This window comes from Humulus lupulus, chromosome X (genome assembly GCF_963169125.1).
Source record: "Humulus lupulus chromosome X, drHumLupu1.1, whole genome shotgun sequence".
Taxonomy (NCBI): domain Eukaryota; kingdom Viridiplantae; phylum Streptophyta; class Magnoliopsida; order Rosales; family Cannabaceae; genus Humulus; species Humulus lupulus.
Genome location: NC_084802.1, coordinates 200564828 through 200586550, shown reverse-complemented (window position 1 = coordinate 200586550; position 21723 = coordinate 200564828).

Here is a 21723-nt window from a genome sequence, read left to right as displayed (position 1 = left end):
TTTTGGGATACCAATGTATACAGTAAACGTTCTAATAAAACGTTATATCTTAACCAAAAATTTTAATCCTAAACCGCTAATCATACTTAGTTACACGATTATGGCCAAATGACTCGGTTAGCGAGTTTAGCACTGTTTAAAATGTGCACCGTAACAGTCCCTGGAATTGAGGGCGTTACAAGGGTAGCGTTGTAGCGCTACCCCCCTAGCGCCCCAACGTCCTTTGTAGAGAAGATTGCCTCTGGCTAGCGCTGGCGCTATAGCGCCCAGTGATGGGAGCTGTAGCACTACAACCAGGGTTTTCAACCCTGGTTTTCCCATCCTTCGACACCACTATTTCCAACTTTAAGAACAAGCTTCCAAACCTCATTTAAAGTCCCAAATGAACCCAAAAACCATCTACACATGTCTTAGGCATCATAACCCAAGTAACCCTAGCCAAAAACTCCCATCAATTCCCAATATCAACTCTAGAAATCCAAAACAAAAACATAGCAATCCAAAGTTTTAATGGCTAGAACCTTACCTCAAGCTCAGTTTAGAACACTCTTCAATGGTGGAACACAATCTAGGTCAATTAAAGTCTTCTAAAGGCTCCCAAGGGTAAAACCATCATTTCCCGCCTATCTCGTTAATCATAATTAACACCCTCCAATTCTTGTTATTCCCAATATTCTCAAATACCAATAAATCATATTCTGTTACCCTTTAATTCCCGGCAACGTTCTAATCACAAAATTACCCCGAGACTCACCCCGAGCCCTAAACCGCTAACTTGCATTCAAAGATAGTCTCATGCCGAATGGCTCGAACAAATCCACATTATTATGTGGCCTCAACAATAGTTCACCAACATGCATACAAATATATAATTACGCCCTCAACGGGCCAAATTACCAAAATGCCCCTAAGATGAAATGTGGACCCACATGCATGCATTTAACATCATATTATAATATAATTCACATAAACATGCACATAATCATGCAATGGCATAATAAATCAATTATGGCATTCCCGGCCTACTAATCCAACCATTAAGCCGCATTAAGGATTTTGGGACATTACAATATGTCACACAATTTTGCATGAAATTCAACTATTGATTCGTCCTCCTCAATTGTGAGATTTTCGAAGGCCTTATCAAGAGAGCAAAGTCTGGAATTCTTGACAACATCGATATCCTCATTCTTGACTTTGAGTTTTTCCCAAGCTTCTTTGGCAATCTCTCAATTTGCAATGACCTTGAGCTGATTTATGGAGACTGCATTAAAGAGATCATGCAAGGCCTTTGAATTGAAGTTTTCCTTCTTAATTTCAGTAGTTGTCCATTCTTTCATTGCTTTGGCTTTTTCGACATCACCTTCTTTGACAATGGGAGGATTCCATCCATCGGCAACACCCATCCACACGTGCTCATCTACTGCCCTGGGGAATGCTTTCATTTTTGTCTTCTAGTAGGGGTATTTGGCTCCTTCTAGCATAGGAGGTCTTGTGGTAGATCCACCTTCCCTAAACAATTCCATAATGAACACAAACAAAGAAAATACTCCCAGAGATGGGTTTCAGAGAGGGTTAGATGAACAAGAAAGCAAGAAACCATAAAACAAACAGTTGGAGAGCAAGAATTAAGAACACAAACAAATGGAGATCAAGAACAAATTCAATAGACAATCTAAAGCATGTAACTGCAGAAATACCCTACGGATCTACAATTTTATACCGTACGCATCTGATACCAATTTGAAAAATTACTTTTTGAATCTATGAATTAAAGACTTGAATCAATCAAAATAACAAAGAACAAGTGCTGGAATGTAAAGAACACTAACAGATTTTTACAAGGTTCACTGATAAAAATCAGCTACCCCTTGGGTCATAAAGACCAGGGTAAATCACTTCACTATAGTAAACTTTTGTTCTTTACAATTACAAAACCAAAATGTCAATTTGCTAAAGAATAATCTAAAACCCACACCAAGATTTACAATTTACCCTAAGTTGAATCTTCCACTCAACTTTATGTACTTCTAACTCCCTTAGAAGAATGGCTGAATTCCCTCCAGCACAACTCTGAAATCCCTTCAGAAAACACTGAGAATAGACCCCTTTGTTCTTCACCTTGAAGAATCTAGAAAATCAAGCACTTCTAACCAAGAAATCTGCAACAAAAATGTTAGAGAGGAAAAAAACAAGAGCAAAGAAATTCTCTGCAACAATGGAATGGTTAGCTCCACTCTAAAAATCCAAAACTGAGCAGTATATAAAGGCAGGTAAAGAACCTAACAACAAAACCTATTAACAAACTAAACTGAATTAGTTAAGACCTAACTAAACAAACTTAACACATGTGGCAAATGAAACCACGCAGATCTCCAGATGCAACCAAAGCACAGCCCAGATGCATCTGGGATCATGATTTGCCAAATAAAAACATGCAGTAAAATATGGATATAAAAAATACTTTAAAGAAACTTAAATTAAATTAACACAAATGTACTCAATTAAAAATTAACTAGACATCAATCTTAAATATATCTGTTTATCCATAAATCAGCTGCTGATGATGTGGCAAGGATTTTCGACACGTGGCGGACACGTAGCAGAGATACAGCTCGCCTATCGACCAGCATTATTTCCACATGAAAAGATCAAGTTTTATATACGACCAGCCTGGTCGTATACTCTGTTCATTTATGTAAAGGTCTGTACAGTTGTGATGATATCTGAGAATATCTCTTCATTATGACCTGCAGATCCGATCATTAAGGATATATATTATTTCCTAATTCATGTAACTCTTCCTAAGCCTATAAATACACAAGAGACAGCCCAAGGAAGGGGATCGATCTTTTTCTTTTTGGAATTATAGTACTATTATCCATCGTTTGTATTGCTTTCTTCCTATAAGGTCTGTGAAACTCAGGAACCTTAGTTCTTTGATCACACCTTTGGAACTCAATATTAATAATAGTATAAAGTGGACGTAGGTCATTACCAATCACTGGGGCCGAACCACTATAAATCTCTGTGTTCTTTATCTTTCCATGAGATCATTTTCTCAAGCTCTATATTACTTTCTTGTCGTTTTCTAGACTCCGTATCGTTGACCAAAATCAGGGTCAACATTCGGGTGCTTTCATTGAGAGACTTGAATCCAAGAAAATCTAATGGCAAAGACTAACAAGAAGACTGGACAGGCTGCCGCTGCACCATCCCAGCCTCCTCCCCCAAATATGGCTGAAGACAAACCTCATTTGGAGTTCGATGAGGAGGAGGTGGACTCTGAGACCCTGAAGACAACACTGGGGGTGTTGCAAGATGAGTTGGCAGCTCTGAGGGCCAATCAAGAGAGTGCCACCGAGATAATTGCGTCACAGCAAAGGGAGATAGAGCGCCAGCACCAAGAGCTGAGTGAACAACAGGCGGAGATGGACCGTCGTCAGAGGGATGCCATGGCAACCCTTGAAGCAGCCCTCCAGTTGGCTAGGAATCAGGCTGCGCCTGCATCGCAGCCTGATCAACCCTTAAGTGGACCACCTCAAAGAGGTCCCAATCCTAGCCCTCTGCTCCAGCCAACAAGCCCTCAAAGGCCGAAGCAGCCACCGATGCCTCATGATGATATCCCACCTAGGGATCCTGAGACGCAGCCTCTATCCCAGGCTGGTCGAGGCAATCCCCCACGCCCGAGGCAGAATAGGGTCGGGCAACAGCCCCACAACCCTAGACGCCCAGGGGGTGAAGAGCCGCATCCACCGACCAGGGGACAACGTCCTTCTACCAACAGAAGGAACTCAGAGACAGGCTCTGCGGTCAGGGGCCCCCCACGGCATGACAATGCACAGGGATCCACTGACCAACGCAGGCCTCCCCCTAATGCTCGGGAAATGCCAGCCCAAGGAGGCAACAGGGAAAACAATCGTTCCCACCATAGCCAGTCAAGGTTCAGAGATGGCCACGACTACAATGAGGCCGACTCTAGCAGAGGGAATGTTGGTCGGAGGAACGAGGAGAGAGGTGGAGGCAGAAGCCCCCCACCTAGAGAAGACCTACAAGCAGGTCATAATGCTGGGGGACAACCCAGACAAAATAATGTCTTTAGCCGGCTTGGATCCAGCGAGCAGCAGCGAAGAGACGATGACTTGAGGGATGTACTCAACGACCGCTGAGAAAGGCACGATGAGTACATTCCCCTAGCACCAGAGGCCCCAGCAATTCCTGAAGCTGTTCAGGTTCAAATCGATGCCCTGAACCAGGTTGTGCAACAGCTGGTCGGGGGGCGTACATCGCATATCGAGTACGATCAGAGGAGAGGCACCCTTTTCGTACAAAGGATTGATGTGGCAGAAACCCCCAGCAAATTCAATATGCCGACTCTGCCAAACTTTGACGGGTATGGAGACCCAGTATCTCATGTAAACAAATTTGAGATACAAATGGGCATTCAGAAAGTCTCTGAAGATGCTCACTGCAGGATTTTCCCAGCGACCCTTTCTGATGCTGCTCAGGAGTGGTTCTTTAAGTTCCCTCCTGCAAGTATAGTATCCTAGGAGATGTTCGTGGAGTTTTACGAACAGTTCTATGAGGGTCCTGTGCACCCCACCAAGGCAAACCAACTGGTCGAGATATGCCAGAAAGAGGGGGAGCCTTTGAAGGAGTACGTTCAGCGCTTCATGCGAGCTGCAACAGGAGCCAAGACTGTGGGCGATGAAGGCAAGATGATGGCCCTAATCGCTGGGGTTAGGCACCATTCTCCTCTTTGGAGTAGCCTCAGGAAGCATGGGGTTAAAAGTACCCAGGAGTTTTTAGATCGAGCTGATCGGTACATCAAGCTCGAAGACGCGATTGCCAATGAAGGCAAGTCGCCAGCAAAAGACAAGGGGCCCAAAGAAGAACCCGCCAAAGCCGCCAACGGGTCTAAGCCCAATGGCAATGACAAAGGCAACGGGAACGGCAACGGAAAAAATGGTGGAAAGCGGGCGAGTGGCGAACCCTCGGCCTCCAAGAGTAAACGCCCCAAAAATAATCGGTATGAACCGAAATTCACCAATTGCACCGCCCTTGTTGAAAGGCGAGCCGAGGTTTTCCAAGCGACCAGCTTGAGCGTGCCCTACAGACGACCCGCGCCCATAAGAAAAGATATCTCCAAGAGAGATTCAACAAAGTTTTGTCGTTACCATAACGACTACGGGCATGACACCAATGAGTGTAACCAGCTGAAGGATGAGATCGAGTTCTTGATAAGACAGGGACATTTAAGAAGATATGTACGAGCCGCGGGAGGTTCTCAACGAGAGGCTCAAGGTGGTAACGAGTCAGCGCCTGCACGCCAGCACTCGCCACCTTTACAACTAGCTCCTGTGGCAGGTACCCTACTCACCATCTGTGGAGGCCCACATCTTGCAGGAGATAGTGGAAAAGTGAGGGAATGATATGCTCGAACCCTACGCCACGACCAGGACATCAAGATGATGAGTGTTGAGGAACGTGCACCCAAAAAGGCTCAAACAGAGGAGGAACCGATCACCTTCTCTGACGACGACGCCCAGCATGTGCGATTCCCACACTTCGATCCGCTGGTCATGGATGTCCAAATCGCAAATATGATGGTGAAGAGGGTGTTGGTCGATACAGGAAGTTCGGTCAACATCCTATATAAGTCATCGCTGGAAAGGATGAAATTGTCAGTTAAGGACCTAGAGTCATGCAACCAAACCATTTATGGTTTTTCCGGAGAAGGGCTCGCCCCAGTGAGGTCAATTAGACTCCCAGTCACAGCAGGTACTGCACCTGCTAACAGGACATTACTCACTACTTTTATAGTAGTTGATTGTCCTTCGGCGTATAATGCCGTGATAGGGAGACCAATTCTGGTTGACCTTCGAGCCGTCACTTCTGTATGGCACCTCGCCATGAAATTCCCATCAGACGCAGGAGTAGGATGTGTGTTGGGAAACCAACAGGAGGCGAGAGAATGCTACAATGCCTCGATCACCAAGGCAAAAAAGGGTGTATCAAGGGATGCCATCGGGAAAGAGTTGCAAATGGCAACTGATGTTCAAGCCCGCTCAGGTGATAATCTCACCAAATAGGGCGTTGCCCAAAGTGAGGATAGAGACTTAGATCCTCGCTTTGGGGATTTCGAAAAAGAAGTAGGCCCCATCGAGGACCTTGAAGAGGTCCAACTCGATGAGGAAAATCCGACCAGAGTTGTGAAAGTCGGTAAAAACTTAGAGGCAACAACGAAACAAACACTGGTGGAGTTCTTAAAGAGGAACCAGGACATCTTTGCCTGGACGCATAAAGACATGGTTGGGATAGATCCTGCAATCATCAGTCATGTCCTGAACATTGACAAAAGCTTTCCACCTATGCAACAGAAAAGAAGGCTGCTCTACAAAAACCGATCAAAAGCATTGAAGGAAGAAGTCGAGAAGTTGAAGGAGAATGGGTTCATCAGGGTGGCGTTTTATCCATCGTGGGTCTCCAATCCCGTACTCATGCCCAAGACGAATGGCAAGTGGCGTACGTGCGTGGATTTTACAGACCTCAATAAAGCCTGCCCCAAAGACTGTTTCCCACTCCCGAGGATCGACCAGCTGGTCGGTGCCACTACAGGACACGAGATCCTCTCATTCATGGATGCATACTACGGGTATAATCAGATCAGTATGCATCCCCTGATGAGGATCACACTAGCTTTTGAACCGATACAGGGCTCTATTGTTACAAAGTGATGCCCTTTGGTTTGAAAAATGCTGGTGCGACTTACCAGAGACTCGTCAACCACATGTTTAAGGAGCTGATCGGTGCAAACATGGAGGTTTACGTCGATGCTGGTTATGTCGAAGAAGGTAGAAGGTCATGTAAGGGATTTGCAGGAATGCTTCAACGTTCTTAATAAATATAGGATGAAGCTAAATCCCCTTAAATGTTCCTTCGGAGTTGGATCAGGGAAATTCTTGGGATTCATAGTTAACTCAAGAGGAATTGAAGCTAATCTCGAGAAGATAAAAGCCCTGATCGCGATGAAGTTGCCAGTGAAGATTAAGGATGTCTAAAGCCTGACTGGGAGAATTGCTGCTCTTAGTAGATTTATTTCAAAATCAACGGACAAGTGCGTCCTATTTTTCAATTTACTCAGAGGCAATAAGAAATTTGAATGGACAGATGAGTGCGAATATGCCTTTCAAGCACTAAAAACGCATATGGCACAGCCACCCATCCTGTTGAAGTTGGTCTATAAAGAGACTTTGTTCATCTACCTGGCAATCACGGATTACGCTGCTAGTGTCGTTCTGGTAAGAGAAGAAGAAGGTGTGCAGAAGGTTGTCTATTACGTAAGCAAAAGGCTGATAGGAGCAGAATTGAGATATCCCCCCATTGAAAGGTTAGCCTACTGCTTAGTAATCACCTCTAGGAAGTTGCGGCCTTACTTCCAAGCCCATCCGATTATGGTATTGACCGACCAGCCTCTTCGGCAAGTCCTGCAAAAGCCAGAGGCTGCCGGAAGATTACTAAAGTGGGCAGTCGAACTCGGGCAGTTCGACATATCTTACCTGCCGCGAGCAGTGATAAAGGGACAAGCCTTAGCTGACTTCATCGCCGAGTTCACAGAGCCCGCGAGTGGCGAGCAGATCGAGCAGTCTAACAAGCCTGAATGTCAAATCCAAGCACCCTCGTGGAAATTGTTTACAGACGGTTCATCTAACGAATCCCACGTAGGAGCAGGAGTGATATTGATAACACCGGAAGGGCATCGATTTCAATGTGCAATAAGATTTGACTTCACTGCCTCTAACAATGAGGCTGAATATGAAGCATTGCTCGCTGGACTGTGGTTAGCCAAGGATATGAACATAAAAGTCCTTGACGTCTATAGTGATTCTCAGCTAACCGTGAATCAAATCTTAGGAGAGTATCAGGCGCGAGGATTGCAGATGGTCGCCTATCTCAAAGCAAAGGATCTATTAGCCTAGTTCGACAGATACACTCTCCAGCAAGTGCCTCATGATCAGAATTCCAATGCAGACGCTTTGGCAAAGTTGGCAAGTGCAAAGGACGGTAACACTCTGAACATAGTGCCAGTCGAGCGACTATCCGTGCCCAGCATCCAAGCAGCAGAAACCACTCTGGTCATCCAGATGACGGATACATGGATGTGGCCATATGTAGAGTATTCATCAAGCAGCGTGCTACCAGCGAACAGAAACAAAGCTAGGACCCTTCAGCGGCAAGCTGCTAGGTATGTCCTGGTCAATGGAATCCTGTACCGAAGGGGATACTCACTGCCACTCCTGAGATGTATTACAAAAGAGAAAGCCAAAGAGTTGATGAAGGAGGTACACGAAGGCTTTTGCGGGGACCACGCTGGGGGGCAAAGCCTGTCAAAAAAGACCCTAAGGCAGGGATATTTCTGGCCAACCATGAATGAAGACTCAATGGAGTTCGTGCGAAAATGTGACAAGTGTCAAAGGTTTTCTAGAATCCCGCGAGCAGCTCCCAACGAGTTAAAACAGATGCAGAGTCCATGGCCCTTTGCAGTTTGGGGAATAGATTTAATCGGATCTTTGCCTACCGGGAAAGGTGGTGTAAAGTATGCAGTGGTTGCCGTCGACTATTTCACCAAATGGGCCGAAGCTGAGCCACTCGCGACCATAATGACGAAGAAAGTGCTTGACTTCGTAGTAAAAAACATCATCTGTCGCTATGGATTTCCAAAGAAGATAGTCTCGGATAACGGCACCCAATTTGACAGTGATCTATTCACGGACTTCTGCAAATGTCACGACATTATAAAAAGCTTTTCTTCAGTCGCTCATCCCCAGGCGAACGGGCAAGTCGAGGCAGTTAACAAAACACTGAAGGATACACTTAAGAAAAGACTTGAGGAAGCCAAGGGAGCATGGCCAGAACATTTTCCTGAAGTCCTCTAGTCGTACAGAACTTCCCATCGAACAGCAACAGGTCATACCCCGTTTTCCTTGGCATACGGGTATGAAGCCATGTTGCCTGTCGAGTTGGATCCACCCTCGCACCGCAGATTAACATACGACCAAGATTCGAACAGCCATCTACTGATGGAATCCTTGGACTCGATTGATGAAAGGCGTGAACAAGCCCAGCTCCGAGTAGCTACATACCAGCAGAAGGTCGCCCGGTATTTAAACTCCAAAGTACGAGAAAGAAAATTCAATGTTGGAGAAGAGTTTTCCTTAACACCCGTGACCAAGCTGCTGGAGTACTCGGGCCAAATTGGGAAGGGCCTTACCAGATTGATGAAGTCCTTCACCCAGGCACTTATAAACCTGCGCGCTTAAACGAAGATCTTGTTCCTCAATATTGTAATGGAGAACACCTGTGCAAGTATTATCAATGAACAATTCTTCTTAAAGAATAGGCTTGTACAAATTTTACTTTTTACAAGTTTTGTGTAAGATCTTATTGATCACTCGTAAAGACATGTTTAGTCCATTTACTACGAGAATAAAAGGGACTGTGCTCAGCCAGTCATTTCTTGCCAACTATTATATTTATTACAAGTATTTGCTCATTACGTGTGTTGTTTTGCTGTATTATAATTCTAATCATATTGCTACGAGCAGTAACACTCGGGCAGGTTCTAGTCAAGGCAAGTGACCAAGGACCTAAAGCTCCCCGATCACTTGGGGGGCATACAAGGTACAAGTAAGCAAAGCATATCGTTAAAAGATATGTAAACACATGAGCAAAATAAGTGAAAGCATGCTAGGCCACTTAGAGTATTTTTCAAAATTTTGATATTTTGTTAAATCAAACCAAAGTGTTATGCTAAGTTCGGTCATGCGAACAAATAGATGTTATAATAATATGCAAATATATTATAATATCAAAGAGATCATTTTACACCACGAGTAGTAACTGCTTGGATGTAATTGTTCAAAATAAAAGTAAGAGCTGCCCATGCAGCAAAACCAAAGAAAAATTATATTGTCTTTACATCATGACCCGTAGGTCGTGTAGTTAAAAAAGAAAGAAATATAAAATGAAAAGACTAAGGAGCTTGAGCAGCTGGAGGATGCTGGGGAAAATTCTGGTCGATAGCTTCGTTGTCTGCACCCTCCATCCCGGCGGCCAGCGAGATTTCGAGGGAAGCAGGGACCCTCAATCTTTCTTCTTCAGCCAACTTAGCCGCATAGCGAGCCAGCTCAGCTTCCCTCGCATTCTCAGGAAGGTAGTCAAAGTTGGCACCCTGATTGTGCTTCCAGAAATCATAGAAGCACCTCAGGGTGGCATTTTTTTACCTCTCCAAGTTGGCGGCATTGGTTTTCTCCAAATCCTCAACTCGACCCTCCAAATCTCTGGTTTCTTGCCTGCTCGCGATCAAGTCTAGCTCGAGCTGCTTAGCCACTTTGAAGTTAGAGCAGTTGGACTCCTTGTATTGGTCCCTCTGCTCGCGGGCTTTTTCCATAGACTTCAGCTTCTCCTCCAACTCCTTAGCCAGTTGGGCCTTTTCCGCAGTCACTACCGCTAGCTGATCAGCATGTCTGGCCTCAACAGCTTTGAGTTCGTCCTCGTGCCGTTGCTCCAAGGTCCTGTCCTGCTTGGTGACAGCACCCAGGCGGATGCGCCCGTCAGTAAGGGTTAGCATGGCTTGGAGTCAGAACAAAAATTAGACAAACAGTAAACTAACGAAGACCTGTTTTCACAAAAAAAGATGACTTACACTAGTGAACTCGTTTAGGGCACGGTTCAGAATTGGGTCAACACCCATCGTCTCCATAGTCGACATTGCCTCTCGGCAGCGTTCATGCTTCACGATCTTGGTGACCCTCTCCTTGATCAGCTTGAAGGCGCGACCGACCATCTCATTCCCAGCTGAGGCAGGGTCAGCCTAATGAGGTTGGTCAGATGGGGCAGTGGGAGAAGGAGTCGACCCAGCCGCAGCACATGGAGTCTGCTGCTCGCGGGGAGAAGGCGGAGTCGCGGTGGCAGAAGGCCTGTCCTCCGAAAGGCCTTCGTTCCAGGCCTTCTTCGCCTGAGGCTCTTTGCTGCTCTCCCCAGTATGTCTCTTACTGGTTTTCTTCTTGCTTGGAGGAGCTGCGGCAGCCTCTGGGGTGCTGTAAAGATCGAACACGTTGGTGGAGTCCATGTCTGAAAAGCAAGAACAACGTCAAACAGTAAGATAGCATGAATAGCCAAAAACATTACATCAGAAAAAGAAACAGAAAAGGATTGCAAAGTCCAATACCCGAGCTATTATTACTGGTCGCTACACTACAGACTCTACTAGTCTTACACTCATTCTTTGACACGAAGAAGTCTGGCCCTAAGTGTGGAGCATATTTAAAATTTTCGTCCCTGTCGAATAAATGACAGGGAATTGGCAAATTGTCTAAAAGCGAAATAACTATACTGTTGTCATTCGACGAGTTGTCAGAGAGGTCGGCAGGCTCGGTGGCCTTCTGCTTTCCTTTCCCTAAGGGGGGCGAGGGCCTTTCTGCTCGAGGAGTGCCAGCAGGTTCCCTGATCGTGACCCCAGTCAGTCTCCTCCGTGGAGGTGATGCTTGAGGTTGCTGCTCGGGTTCCTCTTCGTCGCAAGCATTCCTTGCCGAGGGCCCCCTCATGTCCGGTTGAGGGGCCCAGAGGCCAGCCAACCTAAGGTTAGCCTCTGTAACCAGATTCTTAACACTCTTCTCAGCATCAGTCATGCTGGCAAAGAGTATCGATCTCGACTCCATGCCCGGAGTTGGGTTTGGTCGCAACCACAGGCCTGGATGACATCAAAATTTTAAGACATTGTGGAGGAAAACACTAAGTGAAGAAGTCAACCAGCGATACGAAAGTTTTACCTCCTCGTGCGAAAGCCAGGTTGTCCGCGACCAGGTCAACCGTAAGGAAGTACTCTTGGTAGTACCTCCCCACATTTGAGATGTGGGTCGTGTCAGTCAGGAAAGTGCGCCCAGTTTCCTGATGACAAAGGTGGAAGAACCCCGTGCCTTCATGGTTGGGGTTAGATTTGAGGTCGAACAGGTAGTTGACCTCATGAGGCGATGGCACGAGCCATTTTTTCTGGCTATACAAGATATAGAGTGCAGCAGGCATCCTATATCCATTCGGGGTTATTTGAAAGGGGGCAACTCCAAAATAGTTGGCCACCCTCTGAAAGAATGGGTGAAGAGGCAAGGTGGCCCTTGCCTCAATATGAAACCGCGACCAGGCGCTATAGGCGCCTCCAGGCAGATTAGTCCTTTGGTCTGGGTTGGGCTTGACTAAGGTCACACCTGGCAGACCATATTTCCTTAAGTAGTTGGCGATCATTCTGATCGTCACCCTACTTTCAGAGACTACATGCCACTCAACATCCGGCTGAATGGCGTGTCGAGGGCGGGCATGTCTTTGGATGTTTGGGTCAGGAGCATTTTCATCTCGACCACTGGTTGAGGGAGCATTAGCTGAAGTAGCAGGCTGGTGAGAAAGGTAAGATTTTTTCCTTTTCTGGGCCTTGGTTTTGGTGTGAGCCATGTTTCGGGTCAAGACTGGGGAAGTGTTTGGATTGGTACGAAAAAAGGGAATATCGGGTATGAATGTCGAGGGTTGTTCTTCATCCTTGAGCAGTTGAGCTAGCAGATCATCATCGATGGGTCTTTCTCCTCCCCACGGGTCTTGCATATAAACTGCAAACAGACAAAGGAGGAGATAAGACGCACAGCCTGGGAGCTTATGTTGAAAGTTGGAATAACGTTGCTCGCGTCTACGGCGAGCAGCATTCTAACCGAAACACTAAGTTTTATGCGAGCAGTTTGAAAAACGGATCAAAAAGTGAAAGTAAAAGTTTTTCTGAAAAAGCTTTTTCAACTCCAAAGGGGCGGGAAAACCCCAGTTTTTCAGCTAGTCTAAAAATCGAATTTTTACTTTGATTTTACGCCCTAAACCCATGATCCTGACTATCAAACTGATTCCTAACTTTTACAGAGCAAAACTACACTACCCTATCAAGCATCAAATGTTATATACAAAATCTTCACAAATTTTTACCCAAGAACACAAAAAGTTTCAGAGCACAGAAGCAACATGTATGGCATCTCAAAGGGTTAAACGTCGAAGAAAATTACCTGAATGAAGATTGGAGATTCTGAAAAGGAATAGCTTTGGGCTTGCAGGCGAAAGATCCTTAGCAAAGCGATTGAAAACCTTGAAGTTCCGGGCTTTGAAATATAGTTCTTGAGAGTTCTTGGCAAAGAGATGGCGTGTAAAGAGTTAAAAGGTAAATGTGAGGATTATTTGTAAAGGCTGAGATGTGATTAAAAAAAAAAGGGTAATCATGAGTTACCTTTTTCAAGGCATGGGGGAGTGTAACAGCTGCCGGAAAGGTTTCTTGAGAACTAAAAAGGCATGATTGGACGTGATTAGGTCACAGTTTTCATGAACGCACGAGAGGCTCTGACAGATTTCGTGGGGCATACGAAAAGTTAGTTTCCTAAGTTTACTTATTGCTGGTCGCAATAAATAAACTTGGGGGGCAAATGTTTATCCATAAATCAGCTACTGATGACGTGGCAAGGATTTTCGACACATAGCAGAGATACGGCTCCCCTATCGACCAACATTATTTCCACATGAAAAGATCAAGTTTTATATACGACCAGCCTGGTCGTACACTCTGTTCATTTATGTAAAGGTCTGTACAGTTGTGATGATATCCGAGAATATCTCTTCATTATGACCTGCAGATCCGATCATTAAGGATATATATTATTTCCTAATTCATGTAACTCTTCCTAAGCCTATAAATACACAAGAGACAGCTCAAGGAAGGGGATCGATCTTTTTCTTTTTGGAATTATAGTACTATTATCCATCGTTTGTATTGCTTTCTTCCTATAAGGTCTGTGAAACTCAGGAACCCTAGTTCTTTGATCACACATTTGGAACTCAATATTAATAATAGTATAAAGTGGACGTAGGTCATTACCAATCACTGGGGCCGAACCACTATAAATCTCTGTGTTCTTTATCTTTCCATGAGATCATTTTCTCAAGCTCTATATTACTTTCCTGTCGTTTTCTAGACTCCGTGTCGTTGACCAAAATCAAGGTCAACAATATCTAAGAAAAACTAGACATCAACTCAAAATAAACTAAAAAATTACTAAAATTTAACCAACACAAAAAAATAATAATTAATATGTATATATATACCCAAATTACACATAAAATAAACTAAAAAGAATAAAGAAGATAATTCTTAACCAAAATTGTTGATATGTAACACTGTGTGCCACATGTGGATATCATTAGACTCACATTATTACCACCCACATATATATATATATCTTTTAATAAATTAAAATATATATACCTATATATGTAAAACGTGTAAAACCAAATTATAGGTTGGTAAAAATAACATTTTGTGTTAATACGAAGTGAATGAGTTATTGATGGAGTGGGTCTTTGGATTGAAGGAAGCTCATGTAGGAGCAAACCAGAGGCGCAAATTAATGTGTCGTTTGGTTGGAGAGAATGAAAATTGAGGATTATGAATGAGAATGAGAAAATGAATAGGAATTGAATGAAATAAAAATTAATATGAATAAAAAAAATTATTAAATTTTTAACAATCTTGCATTGGAATGATCTTTACTCCCATTTTCAAATGGAATCGTCATTCCACCAAAATGGTGGAAAAACCATTCCATTGGAATGATATTCCATTACTCTAAAATGCAACCAAACAAAAGAATGAAATGAAAATTGATTCCCCCAATCAAACATCACCTAAGTTTATATTTCAGAATGAATAACATCAGCTAGGTTTTGCATTGACAGATTAAGTATATAAATGATACCCACAATGATACAATTTTCACGTAGCTAAACAAGCACATAAAGCTAAGAAACGATAACAAGCTAATTTTAATAAACGACAAGAATATAGAGAAACTATAAATGAGTTGTCATAATTATTATAGATAAACAAAAGAGTAATTAACTTCTTATCCTAACTTGGGTATACTGCATCATTTATCAGGGTACTCTGTTTCACTTCTAAGAAACAGAATAACTCATGGGTTGGGTTCACCTTGTGTCTTTCACCCCTCTCTCCATCTCTCTCACCTATGGGTAGTGATTAAAAAAAATCACTACCTAATAATTTTGTATACATATATATATATATTCATTCTTGTTTTTTTATTTTGTTTTCAGAAGTATCTACAACATTAATTAATTTTTACAAAATTGACTGAAAAACACCAGCAAAAGTTGCCAATGTATCTTTCTCGCCACACATTTGATTCGCCAACAAAAGTGTCTTAGGACTTTTATCGGCACTTTAAATGTGCTAGAAAAAGTCAAAAAGTGTCTCCAAAGCTCAAACTTTTCCCAGTGCATTATCTTTTAGCAGCACCTCACGCACCGACAAAAGTCATTTATGGTGGCGCATTTCCACAAGTGCTGAAAAAATTCAATCCTATCAGTGAAATTTTTACCGATGGTGCGAAAATTTGCCAACAAATGTCAAATGATCTTTACCTATGCAAACTGATGACTTTTGCTGAGGTAAAAAAAAATCATAATATGTATTGAAAAGAAAAACTATTTTCTAATAACAAGGATTTTTTAATTATCCAAACATGTTCTATGTTTTTTATTTTTTAAAAAAATTATTTTAGTAACAAAATACCATATAATTTTGAAAACTACAAAAAAACTATTTTCTATTCTCATTTCTAAAAACTCCATTACATGATGCAAAACTCCTCGTCTCGTTTGACAATGGAATTGCTTCTTTTACCCATTACAATGATCATCACCACTCCAAGAACATCAGGACTACTTGGAGTGGTTAACATGAAGGAGAAATTGATGAACAAGAACATGATTGATCTCTAACCAGAATTTTTGACCAAGTTTTATACACAAACACTTGATCACTTAAACTACAAGGCAGAAAGTTATGTCACATTTCAACAAAGATACTGTAAAGGGTAAATTATAAAATGGTTGAGATGAATGCTAGCGGGCACCGGCAGCGTATAGAATAAAGAGAGTATGTGAAAGTTTTGGAACACCGGTATGGTGCTAACTAAAGGGACTTCGACGGTCAAGTCAGTAAGCAACTATAGAATGATTAGAGAAATGAATAATGATAAAATGATATCACCTATGTTCGTAGAGTACTGGAGAATGCCTGGTTTCAATGAATATCCTTCGAGATTTAGATTGTAGATAGAGAACCAAAGCAAGAGAGTGATTGATAGAGTGAGTGTTTATATTGTGTAAGTTAATTATCCAGGAATTAGATGATTTGTAATGGCTTTTGATTGTCTGTTTATTGACTTCTAAAGGGTCTGATTTTCTTCACTTGGCCATAGGGTTGTTAACCACCTCTTTTGTCTCTTCCTCGTGGTTGGCACTAAGATTCTTCCGGCAGGTTAACCACCCTCAGGGTAGGGATCACGTTTCCCCCTAGTGCCATTTGGCTACCTTGACTTTTATAAACTTGTGGGGTCGAACCTAGATGTGAGATTCGCTTATTGCCCTCGTTGTTGTTGGAACTATCATTGAATGACCATTTACTCGACTTTAAGGGATGTTCATACTTAGAGAAATTATAGTAAATGACCCAAAATAATGACATGAAGAAGTTAATGTCCTCATTTTTAAAATTGTAGAGAAATGACCCTTTTATATTGTTGATTACCTAAATTATCATTTTGCACCAAGCCCCAAATGAATATTAGGGTTTACCTAAGGCTAAAGAGGTTAAAGAGGGTAAGGGTAAGTGTGGAATTTTGCTATACTAATTTGTTGTATTGGGTCGTTTGTTGATTTTTTTAAAAACTCGGACATTTATTGTAACACCCTACTGCCTTAGAACCGTTACTAAGTGAGTTTAAAATGTGAACTTAACTCGCTAATCGAGGTTTTAGGACAAAAGTGTAATTAAATCGTAATCAGAGTCATAAACTTGAGAATAAACCTTTCATTGAAAAATTATAAAACATTTAACATTTGGGATCCCAAAAACATTGTTTAGAAATATGTACAACTCAAAATATAACCAGAGTCGACTAAACGACAAAATTTAAGTTTAGTACAATCATCCCCCAAAAGCACCCCTGGTCGTGGCAGCCAGGCAGACCAGACATGTACGCACTGCTCGTCACGCTCACCATACTTAAGGCTGACCGACTTTCCCCTTGCCTTTACCTGCACCATAGAGCACCCGTGAGTCGAAGCCCAGCAAGAAAACCCTTGCAAGTAGATAATATATCCACATTAAACACTTAACATAAAATCAAGCCTTCATCAAACTATTCACATACGGCCATGCCGTCCTAGGCGCTTTACCAGGCCTTGGGTACATGGCCTATACCGTAAGGATATCCCAGGTATCCCTTGGGGTCTCGCCCTGGCAACTCTACTCTGCGTGCTAAACGCTGCTCCCGGCCCCTTGCCGTTCTCGGCCTTCGCCGTTCCCGGCCATCGTCACTTTATCATTTATATACACACATAATATAACCAAACACATATAAATGCAATCAAAGGGCCACGCCCTGCAACACAGTTATATAGGGCTGAGCCCTACAACACAAGCTCTACGGGAACAGTAGTTTTCTTACCTGTGTCCCGAGCTTTCCAAGCACCGATGTCCCGAGCATAGTTCCTAGTCCGAGCCTCACTGAAACCCTAGTCACAACGCATTAACAATATCCACCCATCAAGTTCTTATCCATTAAATAACTTTGGGTCATAATTCTAATCTCCGGGACGTTGAATTTTATCAATCCGGGTGATAAAATCCGTCCCGAGCCTTAACTATGTTCTTTAGACAGTGCTAGACTTGCTAATCGGGTCATTTGGTCATAAATGTGTAACTAAAGGTAATTAACAGGTCAGGGTTATATATTTTGGTTAAAAAAAGTAATTATTTCATTAAAAATTTTAAGATTACATACGTTAAAAGGTCATTTACAATTCAAAAAAATACAATAGGCCGATCTAAGAGTCAAAATTAGGGTTCGACCCTAGTTCCTCTGTGAATCCCCGACCATGGTGGTTGAGAAAGCTGCTTATGTACACGCTGCCATCGAAGCTCTCCAACTCATGGCTGGTCCAACTTCCATTTTCCCTTACTGCACTACATAGCACTCGTGAGCCAAGGCTTAGCAAGAAAACTTAGACATGCTCATAAGCAATTAATAACATATTACAGAATCTTAATTAGCTTGCCTAGCAGTAATAACCTTACTCGTGCATGCATTCAATCTAGATAAGTGACTATAGAGTTACACCAGGGCCCGTTGCCATAGATAAGTGACTGTAGAGTCACCCTGGGGCCCGTTTCCCTAGATAAGTGACTGTAGAGTCACCTTGGGGCCCATTGCCCTATTCTATGCATAACCAGCCTTAGGGTAGGCCAAGCGTATCTGTCGCTTTATTTTCCAAGTGACCATAGGGTCGGTCAAGCGTATACCATGCTCCTGGATAGGCTTAACTATACCAGCCTGCGCTCAGCACGCTATTGTCGCCCTTGACTTATAAGTCAAGCCTTTCGGCCTACGCTCCACGCTCTATTGCCGCCCTTGACTCATAAGTGAAGTCTTTCAATCAGATAATACAGACAAGCATAAATCATTTATCACATATATGCTCAATAAAATCAGACATGTTTAATAAAAAATCTCAATCATAGTTATACCCATGTTCAATTACCAGACTCAAGCCCTGACCACATACTAGGTGCATTTTTCTTACATCTGGTCCAAGCATTGGATAAATAAAAATGACCCTCGAGCACGATCCCCTTCCGAGCCCTAGCAGTACCCTAGTCATAACCATAATAGAGGATATCCATCAATATCGAGTAAATAAAGGCTTCCAGACCGAGTCCTAGCCTTCGGGACCTCGAATTCTACTAAACTGGGTAGTAGAATCCTTCCCGAGCCCTTAGGTTTGAGTCCCCACAACTCGAAACCTCACTTGGATATTCTTCCCAAAGTTGTACCAAAGTCCCAATTGAGCCTAGGACTCTGAATAACACAACATAGGCAACAAAAACACCCCTAAAACCAAGCCAAAACCTTACTCCAACTCAAAACTCAAACCACAAGTTAAACCTCATAAAAACTTAAAAACACCAGAATTCTCAGTAGAAACAGAGCAAAGAATCTTACCTCAGCTGAGTAATTCAACCCCTAAGCTGCTCCCAATCCAATCTCTAGCTCCAAGCCTTCAATACCCACCAAGATCACCTCCAAGCTTTATAATTCAAGAGTTTTCTTAAAAAAACTCAGTCTAAGAGAGAGGGAGGGAAATAACAAGAGAGGGAGAGAGAGAAAAAGGGAGCTATTTTTGTGGTTGTATGATTTCTAAAAGCTTCTAATTGACTAAGTCAATTCTATGGGCAAGAAAAGACCAAAACGCCCAAGCCTTTACCTTAGTTCTTTAATGCCCTCAAGGGCAAAATGGTCTTTTGCCACCATTTCTGTAATGACCCAACTACTCTTGACTTTGGACCATTAATGACTACTATACATAGACACTAATTTTTAATAAAACTTACAAGTGAAATAATCATAACTTCATTAAAACTTGAAAAAAAAACAAGTGTTAAACTACATAAAATTTAAAGTAGGACATGGGATCTCATTGTTTTTAAAAGAAAAACATAACAAAATTTTAAATAAAATGGATTACATAATAAAGTGCGGAAAATACATATAAAATTTAAAGAGACTTCATCCTCGAATCGAACGCTCGGTCCATCGATTTCATCCCGCCTTAATACACATCCCCAAGCTTCCAAGAACCTTTCCCGCCACCAAAGCTATTTTCCTGCACATATAAACATAAAGGAGTGAGCCTAATGCCCAGCAAGGAAAACCTAACACGTAAACCATATACATAAAATTCATAACGCAACATATAATAAAACATATGTCACACATACTATAATGGCCATTATTACTTGGGGTCCTATAAACTAAACAAGTCATATGCCCATTATATTTGTGGGGCTTGCTAGCTAAGCAAGTCATATGCCCATAATTTATTGGGGCTTGTTAGTTATACAGGTCATATGCCCAAGTCTACAAACATACATAATATAACATATAACATATACATAACACTTAAATAATAAGATAACACATAACATAACATATAAAATCCTATCCTATTTTCCTGACCAAAAGTACCGGGATATGAGAACAGATTTGGGACTTTGGAACACTCCTAAAAACCATAAATGAAAGGGTGAGTATACTGAAGAAAGAATGAAAAGAATGGATGAACTATACCATCAAGAACATACTTACCAAAAACCTTATGTTCAAGATCTTAGATTCCTTATCCAAGAATAAAGAATAAAGTTAGGGTGCTGAATAGAAAACTATAAGAACTTAAGGAAAACAATACCAAAATGAACTAGAGTTTGGAATACCTCGAATGCTTCTATGAACGATCTAAACCTTGAACCGAAATGTGCTATAAACCTTACTTCCCAAGTGTTTGGTAAGCTTATAATGATTAAGCTTATAATCCCCAACCCAAGTGTTTACACTCTCAAAAATAACCTAGCAGCTTGCAGCCTCTGAACTTAGCTTGATAAATGAATAAATGGTTGGGTACTAGGTCCTATTTATAGAGTTCAAGAATGAAAAGATCTTCATTTAACTTGAATAAAATAATGGCTTTTTAAGTGAAAAATATTTGAATTATCGTTCAGCAGAGGCTGAAGACTCGGTCAGAAAGATGCTGGACTTATCAAGAGGTTAAAGATTAAAAAGAGAACGTTTTAAAAAACATTCAAAATTATAGTAAGGGAGTCGATATATCACCCCTTGTAGGCGATATATCGCCTGGGCCAGCATGCCCGAGGCTCGTCGAGGTGATCGTGCGAAGTTACGTGTTTTTCGTATCCCCGTACTGCGATATATTGCCCCCTATAGTTGCGATATATCGGCATACGCTGAATATTTAAACACGAAATTGCACATTTTTAGCTTAATTTGAATTGATTAAACAGCCTTGACTAAGTCCTCTAACGATTTCAAAGCTGCTGACAGACCCTAGGATATTCAAATATTAATCTTAATAAACTTATTCCTCAAAAATACTTAATTATCATTAAACATACATATGACAAGTGGTACTATCTTATTGAGTCTATCTAAACCTTATAATATAATAAATATCACCATCAATATCAGTCATATTAATCAAACCTTAGGTTAAAATTAATATTCTTAAACTATAGGTTAAACTTAGAAAATCTACAAGTGTTACTACGAGTGTCCAATTAAATCCCGGTCTGAACCAAAATCTACAGTCATAAAAATACTACTACTATTACTACTATCTAACTAGCTAAGTAAAGTTCTTGGACTCTACAATTTCCCATTTATCCTCAATCAACACCATATTTCCCAATTAATTCCAATATCCCCAAGTAATCACCAACTAACTTCTCATTACTCGATAAATCCCGGTACTAAATTACCAAAATACCCCTAGGCTCACCCCGAGCTGGGTATTTAGCCCCGTTGTGACTAAACAGCTAATTTTCTCACTAGGATCGCCTCATTCCAAATAACTCAAATATATCCACATAATAATGTGGTCTAAATCACGAAAATACCCCCAACAGGTCAAAATTACGAAAATACCCTTCTAATAAGGAACGGGCCCACATGCATGCTTAACACACCTAAACATGCTATAATAGTCATATCA